Here is an 18,402-nt window from a genome sequence, read left to right as displayed (position 1 = left end):
GAGGGGGGGAGACCTCCCTCTCCCTCCCTGCATCACAGCCCTGATCCAAACTGAATTCTCCACACAGCTATATTTAGCCAAAATACCCCTAGAGACTGTGACTCTTGAAAGAACAAAGGCTACCTCTGTATTATAATATGCATGCAAGTGTGTGTGTTTTCCAGATTCACTATTATGTCCTAAATAAAAGAGTTGTATACCTGTGCAAAAATCTCCCTTGCCTGTTTTAGCCATGAGAGCTTCCTCCTCCTCCTCTCCCATTATTTCCCAGCTTTCCCCCTCATCTACCTCTGCGCTGTGATCTCCCTCAAACTCCTGTTGTAATTCTGAACAGTCTTCTTCTTTTCTGGAAGGGTCGGGCTGGCGAGGCAGTCTCCACCACTCCTCCTCTGCAGTGTCTCTGACATTTACACAGCAAAAGGAAAAGAAAAAACCTATCCTCTTATCTCCTCTATTATTGTTACTGACCACTTGCCATGGGGAAAAGGCTGTAACTCACTGGTAGAGAACATGCTTTGAATCCAAAGATCCCAGCTTCAACCTCTGGCATCTCTAGGTAGGACTGGGAGAATATCTTGAAACCCTGGAGACCGACTGCCAGTCAGTAAATACAGTACTGCGCGAGATGGACCAATAGTACAAAGCAGCTTCCTATTTTACAATGTGTGACAGACACAGTTTTGGCTTTGTGTACTATCACTGGTATGTATACCCTGCATAAGTTTAGAGTCGCCTGTAAATACTCTGTATACCTGAAGGAGCATCTCCACCCCCATCGTTCTGCCAGGACACTGAGGTCCAGCGCCGAGGGCCTTTTGGTGGTTCCCTCACTGCGAGAAGTGAGGTTACAGGGAACCAGGCAGAGGGCCTTCTCGGTGGTGACGCCAGCAGATGTCAAGGCAATAAACAACTATTTTACTTTTAAAAGACAACTGAAGGCGGCCCTGTTTAAAGAAGTTTTTAATGTCTGACGCTGTATTGTTTTTAATATTCGGTTGGAAGCCTCCCAGAGTGGCTGGGGAAATCCAGCCAAACGGGCAGGGTATTAATTATTATTATTATTATTATTATTATTATTATTATTACTACTACTCTTCTTGATGGTAATGTTGCACCATTCTTTGGTGTGTGTGTTTTTTTAAACTGTTGATGGGCCCATATTTATAATTTTTCTTTGACCATTTTAAATTTATTTCGTCTCTACTTGGATCTTTCATATTAGCATGTTAGCTTATGCACTTGATCCCAGTTAGCAACAGAGTCGAATACCATGGCAGCATCAGTCTCGAGGCACATTCAGTAAAGCCCCAGAGCTCAGACTGGGCCAAGGTGCTTTTGCCAAGCATGAGGCTTTCTTACTAAGCAGCAGACTAATATTTATTGTGCATGCAATATGCAACAGTAATAGATAATTTGAGGAAACCATGGAAGGGAAGTCAGTCACTAATGTAATGTATATTGGAAAATGTTGGTCTAATTATATTTTATTTTTGGATAAATTATAATAATAATAATAATAATAATAATAATAATAATAATAATAATAATAATAATTGTGCATTCTGAGCAGCAGCAAGCTATAAATCGAGCCAAGAATCCCCGCCAACAGTAATATTGGAGAAACAGGGGGGGGGGGACAGGTTTTTTCCAAAATGCTAGTCAAAAGAGCAAAACTGAAAATCTCTTGAAACTGGCAAGTTCCATTGAACCATGACATGAGTTCTATTATAACTCAAAACATTTAGTCAACTAAACATTTACTCAACTATTTGATGAAGACAGCATGGAAGAAATCGGTTTTCTGTCAATAAAGATGGTAATTTAACATTACTATGTTGAAGTTCTTTTGCTGAATACTGTTAGGAGCTCTTTTGTCTATTTGTAAGCTAAATGGAGACAGTCTTACTACTTAGATCCCTAGTTGAGAGCAGAATAAAAATGAAAATCACTGAATCCAACTCTAGAAATCTTAGAAGAGGAAGTTAAGGAGTGATATTAAAAACAACAAACACTGGGATTAGATAGATTTATTTAAAAAAAAATAAATTGTAAAGATGAAGCTAAGGAAAGTTGGAGATATCCCTCAGATGCAGAGAAAAACTGGAATAGCAGCTATTCCTAAGCCTAGAACAGGATGCATGTACAGTGGTGCTTCAGGTTACATACGCTTCAGGTTACAGATTCCGCTAACCCAGAAATAGTACCTCGGGTTAAGAACTTTGCTTCAGGATGAGAACAGAAATCGTGCAGCGGCGGCGCAGTGGCAGCAGGAGGCCCCATTACCTAAAGTGGTACCCCAGGTTAAGAACAGTTTCAGGTTAAGAACAGACATCCAGAACGAATTGAGTACTTAACCTGAGGTATCACTGTATCTGGAATCTTACAGGCCCATCGTTCTACTAAACAAAGATGCTAATTTATTCAAACATCCTTGCCAAAAGCATTAAGTGCTATATTAAGAACTAAAAAGGTTTGTTCACAGTGGACAGAGGGTTCAGTATATATATACAATATATCCACAGAACTTGCCTCTGAACAATGGCCTCCCTGGAGGAAAACTGCCATGGCATTTATCCGAGGCACTTTGTCTATACTGTACTTCAAACCGTGTATAATCTGTTCCTTACATCCTTACTGCTCACAGGAAACTCTCTGCAAGCAATTTAGCAACTCCTGTCTATCTCACTTTTAATACCAACCGAAAACTGCTTTTTCAAGATTCGGAAAAGTATGGTTCAAAGAGTGGGGAACTCCATTCTCATGAACAGCTAACTCAAAAATAAGGGGTTGTGTAACCTACGTGGTCCTACCTGTTCCAAGCAAGACATTTGTGCTTCTGACAAATTTTCAGCACTGGGTAACGAATAGATCGCATATAGCAACAACAAGTTTTCACATTATATAACACTCTGCTTGGTATTTCAGGCAGACGGCACAGAAAAGGTTGAAATCTGCAAGGCAAGAGGATCTGTAGGAACCCTTTGTCTGCAGGGGGGAAAGCTGATCCAGCATCTGGAGACAACAGCAGCCTTTCAACATGGGTTAGAGAATGCTCATTGATATCTGTCCAAAAGCTGACATTTGTCCTCACTGCAACTGCACAGCGTTGTTAAAATCCTACATCCCAGTGTTGGAGGGCTTGTGGGAAAACAAATACAATACAGAGGCCAGTGTTGAGAGAAAATATTTAGTGCTTCTACCTGAACCTTAATGCTCTCTTCAGAGACCCTGCTATGAGGGTCCTCACCAAAAGAAATGAGATGGAGGACCACCTTGTTGTGGTGGCACCCCAGTTATAGAATAGCCTTTCCAGAGAAGTTTACCGGGCACTATCTTTATAGTCCTTTAAGGTCCATAAATAGCAACATCCTAGAGGTCCCAGGCCCTAAGGAAGTTAGATTAGCTTCAACCAGAGCCAGGGCCTTTTCAACTCTGCCACTGGCCTGGTGGAACACTCTGTCTCATGAGACCAGGGCCCTGCAGGATCTGATTTCTTTCTGCAGGGCCTGTAAGACAGAGTTGTTCCGCCTGGCCTTTGGCTTGGAGTCAGTTTGATTCCCCCCCCCCTTTTCTTTTTTCCTTTCTCCACCTGTGATGAGGCTGCATTTTAATTTTGATGTCGTATTTTAATCTTGTTTTTAAGTTGTATTCATTCAACTTGTTTTTATTATTGTTAGCCGCCCTGAGCCCGGCCTTGGCTGGGGAGGGCGGGGTATAAATAAAATTTATCATTATTATTATGTTTCCCACCCTGCCAAAATCTGTTTTCCAGGTGGGGCTATACCAGGGTTTCCCCAACCAGGGTCTCCAGCTGTTTTTGGGTTACAATTCCATTATCCCTGACCACCGGTCTTGCTAGATAGGGAAGATAGGAGTTGTAGTCCAACAACAGCTGGAATTGGGAAACCCTGGGCTATACGAATAGACAGAGACCAAATCTAAATAAGGCAAAAGCGTCCAGGAGGGTGATCTTTACATTGGTACCTCGGGTTACATACGCTTCAGGTTACAGACTCCGCTAACCCAGAAATAGTACCTCGGGTTAAGAACTTTGTTTCAGGATGAGAACAGAAATTGTGCTCCGGCGGCGTGGCGGCAGCGGGAGGCCCCATTAGCTAAAGTGGTGCTTCAGGTTAAAAACAGTTTCAGGTTAAGAACGGACCTCCAGAACGAATTAAGTACTTAACCTGAGGTACCACTGTATTTCAGTGCTGCAGCAGGATCCCTTGCCCGACAAGTAAGGAGGGGGGCAAGAGATGCCCATGGCGTAGAACAAAGAACCCTTATGCATCTTCTCAAATGAAGAACTTTAGGCTATTTGGTGACATTTTGTTGTGGCCTGCACACACTGCTCATGGCCACTTATCAACAGCTACATTCCTACCCTATCAGACTACTTTTGAAGTAGACTTTGCTCTACAGTGGGGGCTCCTCTTGCTTATCTTCAACCTCCCTCCTCATCTGTCTCACAACTATCAGGTTGCATAAACATTAGGCATTCAATTGTCCGCCCTTGGCCTTGCTCAAATGCAAGCATTGTTCAGACAGCTGCGTTGTTCCAAATTAGTTCTTCACAGGTGCCGGGTTAATATCTTTTTATTCACATGAGCCTTTTAACTAAAACTTACGCCAGGTATCCCCAAACTCAGCCCACCAGATGTTTTGGGACTACAATTCCCATCATCCCCAACCACTGGTCCTGTTAGCTAGGGATGGCGGGAGTTGTAGTCCCAAAACATCTGGAGGGCTGAGTTTGGGGGTGCCTGACTTATGCATTTCAATCTGGGTCTCTCAGTTTTAAATTGGGGTTTGTTTGCTTAAAAAAAAAATAACATTGTTCGATATTAATGGCACCTTCAATATAAAAATTTAAAAATAATGCTTGTTGCTGCAGGACATTCATGTTTGCTGGAGTTCTTCAGTCATTGGGACATTGGTTAGAAATATGCAAACTCAAAGGGGAAATTACATGATCTATTACACTAATGGGGCACAGTAGCCTGGTGGGCTCAGCAGTGCCATGGGGGCGGGAAAAGGACCAGGTAGGAATGAAGTGGTTCTGAACTCTTCTCTGCGAGCCTGCATATTTGCTTAGCTCCATAAGCCAGTTTCACTTACTCATGAATCACAACCCAGACTAGCATCTGCCTGGCTTGTTATTTGCAGCTGACATGGATGGCACAATTTTATAAAATATTATGGAGTTTACTTGCAAGGGACAATGGTTCAAAAGTTCCTGATAACTGGAATAATAATTCCCCATATTTAATGAACTGGTATTTCATACTTTGGAATGTTGCTTGCATGGCAAGACACTCTTTGGTTAAAAATGGTAGCAAGGTTTGTTGTTTTTACTTTTTTGCAGTTTGCAATTACACATATGGTGACAGCGTCAATTTGATTTCTTGTAACTACTACAGCTATATCATAATAAACATAACAAATATACACGGTTTCTACTCAAGATGCCATTGTTTATATAAATATCAGGTGGCAAACTGTTGTTGTTTTTAAATGCAACAGAATTTGGTAAGAAGTCTGAGGATGACTACATGTGGCTCACTAGCTCTTCCTAGACTGTGGGGCTAATAAGCATCTTCTACGTTGAAGAATTATTATGTTCAGCTACTCAGTTTTCCTCCTGCCAAAGTGTTCTGAAATAGCAACAAATTAGACCCCTGTCTTTGAAGCTTCAAGTTTCTGCCTGGAATGAAATTAAAAGGGAAGAACGAAGATTCAGACCTAAAGCATCTGTAATCTTGCTAGGAGTCTCTCTCCACTCCTGTTAGACCTAGGTTGTTTATGAAGCCTCAGATGCCATCTTGCCCACACTTCCTTGGGAGTAACCATCACAAAACCCAGTGGGACTTACTTCTAAGCAGGGGGAAGGTTCTGGATTTACAGAAGCCATCCCAGTTTCTGATTTGATCCCAGAATGTCCCACTTTTCCTTAGGACGTCCCTATTTTGATTGGAGAAATGTTGGAGGGTATGGAGTTATTCGAGCCCTGAGCTATCTGAAGGCAGCCCTGTATAGGGAAATTTTAAAAAAAATGTTTAATGATGTTTTTATATATGTCGGAAGCTGCCCAGAATGGCTGGGGCAACCAAGTCAGATGGGTGGGGTATTAATAATAATAATAATAATAATAATAATAATAATAATAATAATTTCATCAGAGAAATGTTGGAGGGTATGTACATTTAAAGCACACAACTTCCCTCAAAGGAAACATGGCAACTACAATTCCCAGAATCCTTCAACTACGGTTCCCAGGATCCTTCCTTTTGCAAGGAGAGGCATGTGCATTGAACATGCTTTGAATGTATGGTGTGTCTCTGTGTTCAAAGAATCGTACAGTTGGAAGAGACCCAAGGGTCATCTAGCCCAGCCCCTGCAATGCAGGAATCTCAACTAAAGCATACGTGACAGAGGGCCATCCAACCTCTGCTTAAAAACCTCCAAGGGGAGTCCACAACCTCCCAAGGAGGACTGTTCCACTGTCGAACAGCTCTTACTGTCAGAAAGTTTTTCCATACATTTTGTCAGAATCTCCTTTCTTATAACTTGAAGCCATTGGTTCACATTCTACCCTCCAGAGTAGAAGAAAACAAGCTTGCTCCATCTTCCATGTGACAGCCCTTGAGGTATTTGAAGATGGCTATCCTATCTCCTCTCAGTCTCCTCTTTTCCAGACGAAACATAGCCAGCTCCTTCAAGGGCTCCTCGTAAGGCTTGGTTTCCAGACCAACTGAGCATCTTAGCTGCCTTCCTTTGCACACATTCCAGCTTGTCAACGCCCTTCTTAAACTGTGGTGCCTAGAACTGGACACAGTATTCCAGGTGTGGTCTGACCGGGGCAGAATTATTATTATTATTATTATTACTATTATTATTATTATTATTTATACCCCGCCCATCTGGCTGGGTTTTCCCAGCCACTCTGGGCGGCTTCCAGCAGAATATTAAAATACAATGATTCATCCAATATTAAAAGCTTCCCTAAACAGGGCTGCCTTCAGATGCCTTCTAAAAGCCCGATAGTTGCTTATTTATTCGACATCTGATGGGAGGGCAGATGTGATACCATGACTTCCCTTCATCTGGACACTATACTTCTATTAGAGCTGCTATATTTCTAAGAGCCAAAAACATTTGTCGACTTCTACTTTTAACTATGGAGTGCTATGACGGCTCTCATTTCTAAGATCCATGAAGAAGAAGAAGAAAAGGACTTGTCCTGGAAAAAGAGTGGTACCTCGGGGTAAGAACGTAATTCGTTCCGGAGGTCCGTTCTTAACCTGAAACTGTTCTTAACCTTTAGCTAATGGGGCCTCCTGCTGCCATTGCGCCGCCGCCGCTGCCCGATTTCTATTCTCATCCTGAAGCAAAGTTCTTAACCCGAGGTACTATTTCTGGGTTAGCGGAGTCCGTAACCTGAAGCGTCTGTAACTTGAAGTGTCTGTAACCTGAGGTACCACTGTATATGGCCACCGTGTTGATGCAGCCTAGAATAGCATTAGCCCTTTTTTGCTGCTGCATCACCACACTGCTGCATCACCACACTGTTGATTCATGTTAAGCTGGTGGTCCTGGTGTTGCGCGTGCTCTTCCTATGGGCGGCCTGGCTTCTCCACCCGATCCATCTCCCCGCTGCCCTAGGGTCGCCACCAGCATTGGGTAGGCTCTTTAGAGTATAACCCGGGGTGGGTGTGTGTGGGGGTGTGTGTGTGTGGGGGTGTGTGTGTGTGTGTGTGTGTGTGTGAATGCATTGCTTGGCAACGCGTCTGGGATCTGCCGCATTCCGACCCGAGGACTCGGCGGGAGAATGTTTCTTTTCTGTCGCTACGTCTAAAGCGGCGCCTGCAGAACGGCGCCTTTTATTTCCATTTCTCCCCTTCCCTCGGAGCGGGGAGGAGGAGGAGAGGAATTCGCTGGGCTTGGAAACTTGCTCCTACCAGCAGACGACGCTCCTTCCTCTCTTGCTTCCCGTCCAAGCCGGCGGAAGGCAGCTCGCCTCCCTCTCGCACGGCAGAGCCAGGTAAGCTGCCCTGGGAACGAGGCTGCGGGGGCAAAGGCGCGCGCCGGCAGCTGCGCGCCACGCGCGCCGGCCGCCGCCTCCTTCTCCGCCTTCTCCTCCCCCTCCTCTCAGCCCCCTTGACGAAGCGGGCCTGAGGTGGAGGAAGCGGGGCCGCCGCCGCCGCTGCGTCTCGCCGGCTTGGCTGTTTTGGGGAGCGGCGGCTGCTTCTAGGCGAGGCTGCGGCTTCTCTCAGGTACAGGCTCGGCGGCGGGGAGGAAGGCGCCGTGTGGGGCTGCGCGGTGGCGGGAACGGAGCGAGAAAAGACGCGGGGAAAGGGGAGGCCGAAACTAGGGTGGAAGAAGAGATATTCAGGGGAAGGAAAGGAGGCGGCGGGTTGGTTTGTTTATTTGCCCCCCCTTTTTTGGGAGAGGGCGAGCAGCACCCCCAGGCCCAGGCCCCTCTCCTTCCCACGTTCCTTTGCTGGAGAAGCCCCTGGGGAGCTGCAACCCGACGGCCCCCTCTTCGGGAGAGTTGCCAAGGCCCCGGGGCTGCCTTGGGCATGTTGGCGCACGCGGCTCCTCTCCCAGCCCAGACAGGCTTGGCTGCCGTCGCTGCAGGTGTATATGGGGCTGGAGCTGTCAATAATTGAGAAGCAACCCTCACGGCGGCGTCGGGTTTCTCCGCTTCTCGGCGCGGAACGCAGCGCGTCTTGGCTGCTACGCGGGCTGGGAGGGAAGGAGTTTGCTTTTTGTAAGCTTGTCCGAAAGCATGCCTTTCGCTTGCGTACGTTTATGCGCTTTTCCCTCCCTGCCCCTTCCAGAATCGATGCTTTTGCACAACCTCATTATGCTGCCCATAGGAGCCAACTCCTATAAAATATTTGACGGGGGGCGGCGGCAAACCACCCCCTCCCCAAGTTGATGGGCATTGCAATTCAAATGGAGTGTGATCGATTATGCTGGGCAGGGTTACCGCCCCCCCACATACAGTGGTACCTCGGGTTAAGTACTTAATTCGTTCTGGAGGTCTGTTCTTAACCCGAAACTGTTCTTAACCTGAAGCACCACTTTAGCTAATGGGGCCTCCTGCTGCCGCCATGCCGTCGCTGCGGGATTTCTGTTCTCATCCTGAAGCAAAGTTCTTAACCCGAGGTAGTGTTTCTGGATTAGCGGAGTCTGTAACCTGAGGTGTATGTAACCTGAAGCGTATGTAACCCGAGGTACCACTGTATTTTGTTCAAGTTGGCACCCCGGATGCTGCATATGAATTAGGCATCAAGTGGACATCGCTGCAGTTTTGCAGATAATGAGATATGCACGCAGGGTGGGGAGGGAGAAGAAGAGCAATAGCGAGCCAGGTCCAAGGGATGAGGCTTTAGTAACACCTACTGCTTAAATTAGAAATATCCATTCGGGTGGCATGAGAGGGCAGTGTGCCTCCTCACGTTTGGAATGCAGACTGTGGTGCTTTATGAACAAATCCCAAGGCTGTTCTTGTAGAGCCACAGCCAGAGTGGATAGCTGTCAAGATATCAATGCAGCCACCGTCAGTTATCTTTTGAATGCGCTCATGCCTGCACATGCTTTGATTATGGGAAGGAACAGTCCATATCTAGCTGCAGACAAGGAAAGGCCATCTTGTTTTCCTTTGAGGAGCAGCTGTATTTTACAATTCACTTCTACTGTAGTCGTTCTGGGTTCTGGTTAGGATTTTGGGGAGTGATTTTGTTTAACCGTAAAGAGAGGCTGTGGGGGAAAAATAAGACCAACAAGAGCACAAATTAATTCTCTGGTTTCCCTATCGCCACCAGCTGCTCTCTCTGCAATGGAATGCCAAGCCCTGAATTGATGCTGCATCTTCCTGTGGCGCAAAGGCATAAGATAAAAGTGAATAATGCAGATTGAACACATGTATGTTAGGGCTGCCGTCTTGTCAAGCCGTTTTGGCAGGAGGTTCCAGAAGCAATAAAAATAGATGATGAGATATGATGTTCTGTTAAACCCTAAAGGACTCTTTCTGGGATGTTTGAAGGGTCACACCTGACAGGAAGACTTGGAAATTTCGAAGAGTTTTACGTGCGATAGCAAGATAAGTGGTAGCTGCATCTTGGAAATCCTTGAGAATATTTTGGTATGAGGAAATTTGACATTTCTAACCAAAACGTACAGATTAAAAGGATACTCAACAGACAGGTTTATTGAAAAGTGGTGTTTATTTATAATCAGTGGAATATGAAATACCATGATAATTGAACCATATATATTATTTTGATAGGTCCAACATGTTGTTGTTATTGTTTTGTTGTTGTAAATTTAAATAATATATTCATATGCTGTATATTTTATTTTCTAAAAGTAATACGGTTTTTTATGTTTGGATTTTCACAAAAACAAAAATTGTTTTACAAAAATGAAATATGGTAGATTTGAATTGGAAGAGCAAATAAGAACGGTCAGCTAATTAACGGCCATTAAATTTGTGTTATCGTCAACACAGCTTTGCAAATATGAATGGTCACTATAATGATTTTACCGTTAATGTAATTGTCACAGTCTGGTCTGGTCTTGTATTGCATTTAGCCCTTATCGCTTACACATTCCCACTCCCCACCTGCATTCCCATGCAACCTTATGTATGTATAGATCGGTCAACTTACATAAAATTGAATGCATCTGAAGTGGAGACTAGTCCGCAAAAGCCTATGCTATATATTACAAGCCTTTCCGTAGCTTTTAATGCAACAGGCTTGCATGGCTAACACGCTGGATATATGTTAGCTGATTGACAGTGATTGCCTGCTTCATGTGGAAAGTTGATTGCATTGACAAAACGTTGATTTTCCTCTAGCAGGCCATAAGCATAGTGTCAGAGTAAGTTTTTGGCAGTACAGTCGTAATTTAGAAGTCAAACGCCTTGCGAGTTGAATGTTTTGGCTTCTGAATGCCGCCAACCTGGATGTGATTGTTCCGTTTGGCAAACGTTCTTTGGAACCTGAACGTCCATCGCGGCTTCCAGTTGGCTGCAGGAGCTTCTGCGTCTTGGTTCCCGAATGTTTTGGAAGTCGAACAGACTTCCGGAACGGATTCTGTTCGACTTCCAAGGTCTGACTGTACTGCATAAGAACGTAAAAGCTCTGCTGGATCAGACTAAAAGCCCATCTAGTCCAGTGTTCTGTTCTCACGGTGGCCAACCAGTTGCCCTTCAGAGGCCCACAAGGAAAACATGAACCTTAACTGCATTTTGCCAGTGGTGATTCCCAGCAGCTGTCAGCCAGGGGCACATTGCCTCTGATTCTAACTGTAATATAGCTGTTGTCTGTAGTAGTGAAATACGTACCGGTATGTTAAAGTTTATATTTCAGCCATTCTTTGGCAGTTCATGCCACTAGGACTGCAACACTCAGCCTTCTCCTTTTTTAAAAAAACAAACCATAATCCCATTAGAACTACTGTTTTATTAATGTGCATATTTGTGCATAATTAATCAGCAATTAATCAATTAAACCACATAGCTTATTCCACTATGATTTCTTCAGACAAGTGGCCATTCTGTTTGCCAGCAGCTCCTACAGTTACTCATTGGGCTGGCTCACTGTAAAACTGTGTTTCCCTTGTTAAATGGCAACTTTAGCAGAAGTCTGCTTTCTTAACCTTACTTTTTTGCAAGTGACTTCAGCTGAAATAAGCGTAACTCTGAATAAATATTGTTAGGAGTGCTTGTGTCTGAGAGCTGTCAGGCTAGTTGAGGAGAGGACCTTTTCAGTGGTGGCTCCATACTTTTGGGTTGAATTGCCGGCTGGGGTTCTTCAGGCATAAGGAGAATCCCAAAACTCATATGTTTTTACTACCATTTCTTTGATACATATTTTTTGTGGTTCGCTCCTCCCCTTTATTGTAACTGTCTTTTGTTGAGTTTTTATTGTTGTTTGCACTGTATTTTTTATGGTTCACCATATCCTTGGACCCTTAATGGCATCTTAGAAGTATTTTAAAAGAAATAAACAAATTAGGAGTATGTTACTTTAAATAGTTCATATTAATGTTTGGACTGAGAAACAAAATGAGCATATGACTGAGGTACTATGCTTTTTGTATTGCATCTTTTAACTGATTCCTGCCCTGTAAATTGTGATTCTACTTTTAAAGAGTGTGCACAGCTTTTCCTAATCTCTTGACGTATTGGCAATATTCTGAGCAGATTTAAGAGTAATCCTGTTCCATTTGCTAAAAAAAAACAACACCAGGCAGTTGGCAGAAAAGATGGGATGTGATCTGTAATACTCACAGGTTGATCATGTGTGGATATTGGATTAAGAGGAGGGAGAATGACAATGTATTATCTTGCATCTTTTCCTACAAAGTACAACTACGATTGTACGTGAGAGCTATACAGGCTAATTTCAATTAACTTGTGTTACCAATAAACTATTGGCGGATTTTAGATGAATCATTTTGCTTCTTCCGTTGTGTAGTCTATATAGACCTTGGAATTTTATCTCTCAGAAGCTGTGGGTGAAAAAGCATGCAAATAAGGACCTACAAAATGCTTGTAGGTTACCCCTAACGTTAGCTCTAGGTTTCTAAAATCATATTAGCAAGGAGGGTTTTTGTGTGTGTGGGGGGGTAATGTCTCTGGTTCACTGCACTGCAGCTGGGCTGGCTGATTAGCTAAGTACCTTTGCATGACCTCCATGCTACACACACCCTGCTTTCTTCAGATTTGCATCAGATGCCGCTGCTAATTTAGCATTACAGCACCACGTAAAAAGGAATGAGAGGTTCCTTTGCTGAAGTCGCCTGTACTTCTTCTGTAAGCCAATACTGTACATGTGAAGTTATCTGGATCATTAACAAAAGGGGGTAACTAGAATACAGTTTAGTTCAATAGAGGCTTCAGTCAAACATGACGGGCATTAAATATGTAAACAGAATGCCTCTGTCTGGTCAGGAATTGTCTTTCTTGAAGTAAAGTGTATCTGCCTACTATAATGACATTTAAGTCTGCCTTACTGACCCCCGGATGAGGTTTCACACAGTTTCTCCTCCTTGAGTGCTTTTATTTCAGTACGCCCAGATTGCAAAGTGCTGTGATCACAATGCTGTGTGTCCACAGAGAGACTCTAAAAGCCTCTTTCCTTTTTGTGCAAATTGCCTCATCTAGCCAATGTTGTCAACTTGGTCAGAAATCCCTTTAACCCGAGTTCTTCACAGGCCAGATCCTTATAGAGAGGAATTGCTGTCAGATTACACAAATGTGCTTGAAGGATAACTTCCCTTTCAAGATATTATTATTATTATTATTATTATTATTAACTATTCAAAGAGGGGAAGCAAGATTAGTGATGTAAATGAACATTGATTTTATATAGCAAATGTGCCATCCCTGTGTACATATGGTTAACTTTCTGCACCATGTTCTAAAGAGGTTTTTGGGCAGTAGTGACAGATAATTTTAAGCTGCAGAGGTGAGAAATAAGTTACGGTTTGTTTGCTCATCTTTGAGATGACTTGTTGAACAAATCATGGTAAAAACAAACCATAGTTGAGCATTACATGCAAACAGTCTGTGAGTTGAACTGAAATAAGCATTTGTATTGAATGCTTCTCTTGTTTACTTGCATATGCCGCTTTGAACAAGCTTTTCTGGTTGCTTGTCTCACTGTCACCTTTCTTGTCTGCAGCTTGAAATAAAATCCGATTTCATTTGAAAGAAGCATTTCCTGGTCTCTCATCCGTGTTGGGACTAAGTGATTTGGCTGTGCCTGAACCCCTGGCGGTCTTTTGCCCATAACAATTTGGTGACCCCAAAGAGACCACACTGCTTGATGTTGCCAAGGCCCTGATACTCTTAGAGCTGACCAAAGGAGCAACACAGGTGAGTTCACATCCCTGTGGTCTTTCTTGGGAGTTTGGACCTTTGTATGAACCTCCAAGTTTGTCCCTAAAATTGAGAGACACCTTTCTGGTGGAAACGTCTGGACCGGTGGGGTCTGGAATCCATGCATGGGTGGTATTTGGTTTAGTTCTATTTAAATGTCTGTAGCTCAGAGTGTTGGTTTTGAAACAGGTTTGAGACCTGTAAAAATAAATCAGTGATTACAAGTTGAAGTTCTGTAGCCTGTTGAGTAAATTTTATTGGAAAATCCATGGATTGGGTCAGTACTGTGTGTTTTGTTGGTACTTTTAATATGTATTTTTAATATGGCACTGTGGGTTAAACCACAGAGCCTAGGACTTGCCGATCAGAAGGTCAGTGGTTCGAATCCCTGCGACGGGGTGAGCTCCCGTTGCTCGGTCCCTGCTCCTGCCAACCTAGCAGTTCGAAAGCACGTCAAAGTGCAAGTAGATAAATAGGTACCACTCCGGCGGAAAGGTAAACAGTGTTCCCGTGTGCTGCTCTGGTTCGCCAGAAGCGGCTTAGTCATGCTGGCCACATGACCCGGAAGCTCCCGGAAGCTCCCTTGGCCAATAAAGCGAGATGAGCGCCGCAACCCCAGAGTCGGTCACGACTGGACCTAATGGTCAGGGGTCCCTTTACCTTACCATAATATGTATTTATTGTACTGAGGAATATAGATTGTGATGTGTATATATACGATACCATTGCCTTGCTCTTGAGTCCCGAGAAGGCAGGGGCAACCTTTAGTTCTGACCTCTTGATCTCTGGGCAAGACAGAGACATTGTTTGTGACTACTGGATGCTAGAAGTTAGTGAATGTTGTGTTAAGAATATTTGTTTCCTTCCTTTTTTAAAAAACTTATATTTGTTTTATTCCCTCCTTGTTTCTCTAGAGAGGGGTTCCCAGCGATCCATGACACTTGAGTTGCAGTGGACAGTTCATAGATTCTTCTGCAGATGTCATGACTTTCAAGTCTGGGATGCCAGACAGATATTGTAAAAATAATAATAATTAGAAGTCATTGGCTTCTTATATTCTTTTAGAGGCATAGTTTTGCCAACATCATATGCAGTAAACGGAAAATCAGTATAAGGACTTGTTTCTTCTTTTTAGGATAACAAGATGCCAGAGATTACTAACATAGATGTGTCAGGCAGGCAGATTGATAAAAGTGTTTCTAGGCAGCGGTCCGTCCTTCCCCATGCCAACTAGCTAGTGGTGAGTGCTTTGAAATGATGCAGAGCAGCAGGAAGACTATGCACAAAATCCAGTCCTTGCTTGAAGCTTTACTAATAAGCAGAGCAGTCTGTTGTCAGTGAGCTGAGTCTCTATCTGTGTACAGTGGTACCTCGCAAGACGAATGCCTTGCAAGATGAAAAACTCGCTAGACGAAAGGGTTTTCCGTTTTTTGAGTCGCTTCGCAAGACGAATTTCCCTATGGGCTTGCTTTGCAAGACATTTCGTTCTTGCGAGTTTGTTTCCTTTTTCTTAAAGCCGCTAAGCCGTTAATAGCCGCTAAGCCGTTAATAACCGCTAAGCTGCTAATAGCCGCTAAGCCGTTAATAGCCGCTAAGCCGCTAATAGCCGTGCTTCGCAAGACGAAAAAACCGCAAGACGAAGAGACTCGCGGAAAGGATTAATTTCGTCTTGCGAGGCACCACTGTAATTTCATTGCCTTGGTAGTTTCGGTAGCAAGAGAGTAGAGTTCTCAGATTTTGTCTGTCTGTGGCTTATTCAATTAAAAAGCAATTAATAGCAAGCATTTATTTCAGGAAAACTTAATGATTTGATAAATTGTTTGTTTTTGTGGAGACTAGGTCAGGAGTGGAGCCATAGTTGTATAATGTTTGTGATGGGAGTAACATTTAAAAACACACGCACACTTCAATGTTGTTTGGCACTGTTGTCATTCAGTCACACTTGGCTTCTCAGAAGACAGTTGATATGCAGTATTCCTAAGGGCAGTGTGTTCTCTTTCTAAATCACAGGGATTTTCAATCTTTTCCTTTCCTTTTCTTTTTTCAAAGTTCCTGAGGTTGGAGGCTTAGAAAAGATGCAAACATTAGAAACCTAACCATGCCTTGTCTGTAATGCTTACCATAGAGCACCATTAAATTCATTGATGGCATAATAAGACATGGTAAGCCATCTACCATGGCGTACCATGGGTGAGCAGTGCGCTAGCGTCAGGCTGGATTGCTCCTTCTGCACTCCTCCATCACAGCAACAAATAAGTAATTGTAACAACTGTACATTTTCTTTTCATACGCTCCCAACATTTCCCGAGAGGAATTCGGGACACTCCCCACTCCACTGCTTGTCTTCCCACACACACCCCGCCTCCACCTTATCTTCCTCTCTCCACCACTGTTTGTGGCCTGTGGTTGCAGGCAAAGACCATGATGCACGGTCAGGGGAAAAACAATGTTGTCCAGGGTTGTAAAGACTGCAGAGAGGATAATTGGGTGCACTCTTTCCACCTTCCCAAATCTATGCTTCCAGGTGCCATAAGAAAGCTGCAGAGATAGTGCAGGATAGCGCGCACCCCGGAAATGATCTCTTTCAGCTTCTGCCTTCTGGAAGAAGGTACAGGGTTATAAAGACTAGGACTAGCCGCCTGAGAAACAGTTTCTATTCAAATGCAATTTTGGTTTTAAACACAGTGTAAGGTAGTCTCTATGGGAGTATATTGTATTTAATTATGGGGTATCAGAGTTTTTAGGGGGCTAACCAGGCTGGGATAGGAGGATTGTTGGTTTCTCAATGTCTGATGTAGATTTTCAATTTCGTTGTTCTATATGGGACAGTGACAATAAAGACTATTGTATTGTATGATGCGGTAGAGGTGGAGTTCGTGGTACAGCAGAAGTGTGTTGTCAGCACGCTTCTGGAAAAGCCCAGAGCCTTGGCTAGGGCAGCACCACCACAGGTGGAGACTGTGGCAGTGGTGGTGTTGGCCTAAATGGGACATCCAGGATTACTTTCAGAAGCTGGGGTTGCTTATGTAAATCTGGGATGTCCCGGTAACATTGGGGCCCTTTTTTTTTAGTATTGTTAAGTCCAGTTTTACAGCGGTACCTTGGTTCTCAAACGTAATCCATTCCAGAAGACCGTTCAAGTTCCGAAACGTTCGGAAACTGAGGCGCAAAGGGCTGTCTGCAAATTCAGTTGAGAAAATTGAAAAACACTCAGCGGAAGCTGTTTGACTTCTGAGGCGCATTCGGAAACAGAAGCATTTACTTCTGGGTTTTTGGTGTTTGGGTTCCAAAACTTTCATCAATGGAGACGTTCGAGAACCGTGGTGCCACTGTAGTAGCTTTTCCTGTGCTTGCAAAGCTGGCTGGAGTGGAAGAGTATTTCTGATCGTATGCAAACATAAAGCTTGATGGAATTTTGCTAAATAAATATAGTGTTATAACATCTGGACTTGGAGGGTTGTTTGTTCATCACAAAATTAACTAAAGTGTGGGGATACGGACCCTTTTTGTGTTCACCACCCATATTTGTCTTTAAAACTTCCACAGGCCCTATGTTATGATACCAAAAGGTTTTTTACTTCTACCAAGGCTCCCCTCATTTTCCCCTCCAATTTAGACTTTTATTCTTTCTTGATTGCTCCCTTAGTTTCTTAGTTTCTGTGATGTCCTGCTTAAAATATGTGATTCACCCCTGCCCCAGTTGACATTTACAAAAACATAATAATTGAATTTTGTAATAAATGACTCAAAATAGTGTAGAATCTTTGATGGAAAACTCTTATGGAAGGCAGCCTTGGGTAGTTGGACTTGGATGATGGACTCAAGGGCATCCTGATCAAATTTGCAGATGACACCAAACTGGGAGGGGTGGCTAACACCCCAGAGGACAGCATCACACTTCAAAACGACATTGACAGATTAGAGAACTGGGCAAAAACAAACAAGATGAATTTTAACAGGGGACACCTGGCTTGAGAGCAGTACATGTGAAAAGGATCTAGGAGTCTTGGTTGACCACAAACTTGACATGAGCCAACAGTGTGACGCGGCAGCTAAAAAAGCCAATGCAATTCTGGGCTGCATCAATAAGAGTATAGCATCTAGATCAAGGGAAGTAATAGTGCCACTGTATTCTGCTCTGGTCAGACCTCACCTGGAGTACTGTGTCCAGTTCTGGGCACCACAATTCAAGAAGGACACTGACAAACTGGAACGTGTCCAGAGGAGGGCAACCAAAATGGTCAAAGGCCTGGAAACGATGCCTTATGAGGAACGGCTAAGGGAGCTGGGCATGTTTAGCCTGGAGAAGAGGAGGTTAAGGGGTGATATGATAGCCATGTTCAAATATATAAAAGGATGTCACATAGAGGAGGGAGAAAGATTGTTTTCTGCTGCTCCAGAGAAGCGGACATGGAGCAATGGATCCAAACTACAAGAAAGAAGATTCCACCTAAACATTAGGAAGAACTTCCTGACAGTAAGAGCTGTTTGACAGTGGAATTTGC

General features: G+C 43.7%; 1 protein-coding gene across 4 annotated transcripts in view; it reads left to right on the top strand.

The window, feature by feature from the left end:
- The first annotated feature begins 7,770 nt into the window (after positions 1 to 7,770).
- Positions 7,771 to 18,402, top strand: part of LOC309526371 (cholesterol transporter ABCA5-like) — a 54,887-nt gene continuing 44,255 nt past the window's right edge. The window contains exons 1-2 of one of the 4 annotated variants that reach the window (XM_082212354.1): positions 7,771 to 8,041; positions 13,701 to 13,894. The gene's annotated coding sequence lies outside the window, so the exon portion shown is untranslated. Of the gene's footprint in view, positions 8,042 to 8,116; positions 8,274 to 13,700; positions 13,895 to 18,402 lie in introns of those variants that run through there. The other 3 variants (XM_082212355.1, XM_082212356.1, XM_082212357.1) reach the window with 3 other exon arrangements.

The sequence above is a fragment of the Podarcis vaucheri genome (assembly GCF_965113315.1).
Source record: "Podarcis vaucheri genome assembly, chromosome: 2".
Classification (NCBI taxonomy): domain Eukaryota; kingdom Metazoa; phylum Chordata; class Lepidosauria; order Squamata; family Lacertidae; genus Podarcis; species Podarcis vaucheri.
Note: the sequence above shows the minus strand (reverse complement) of the source record. Positions and strands in the feature narration are given on the sequence as shown.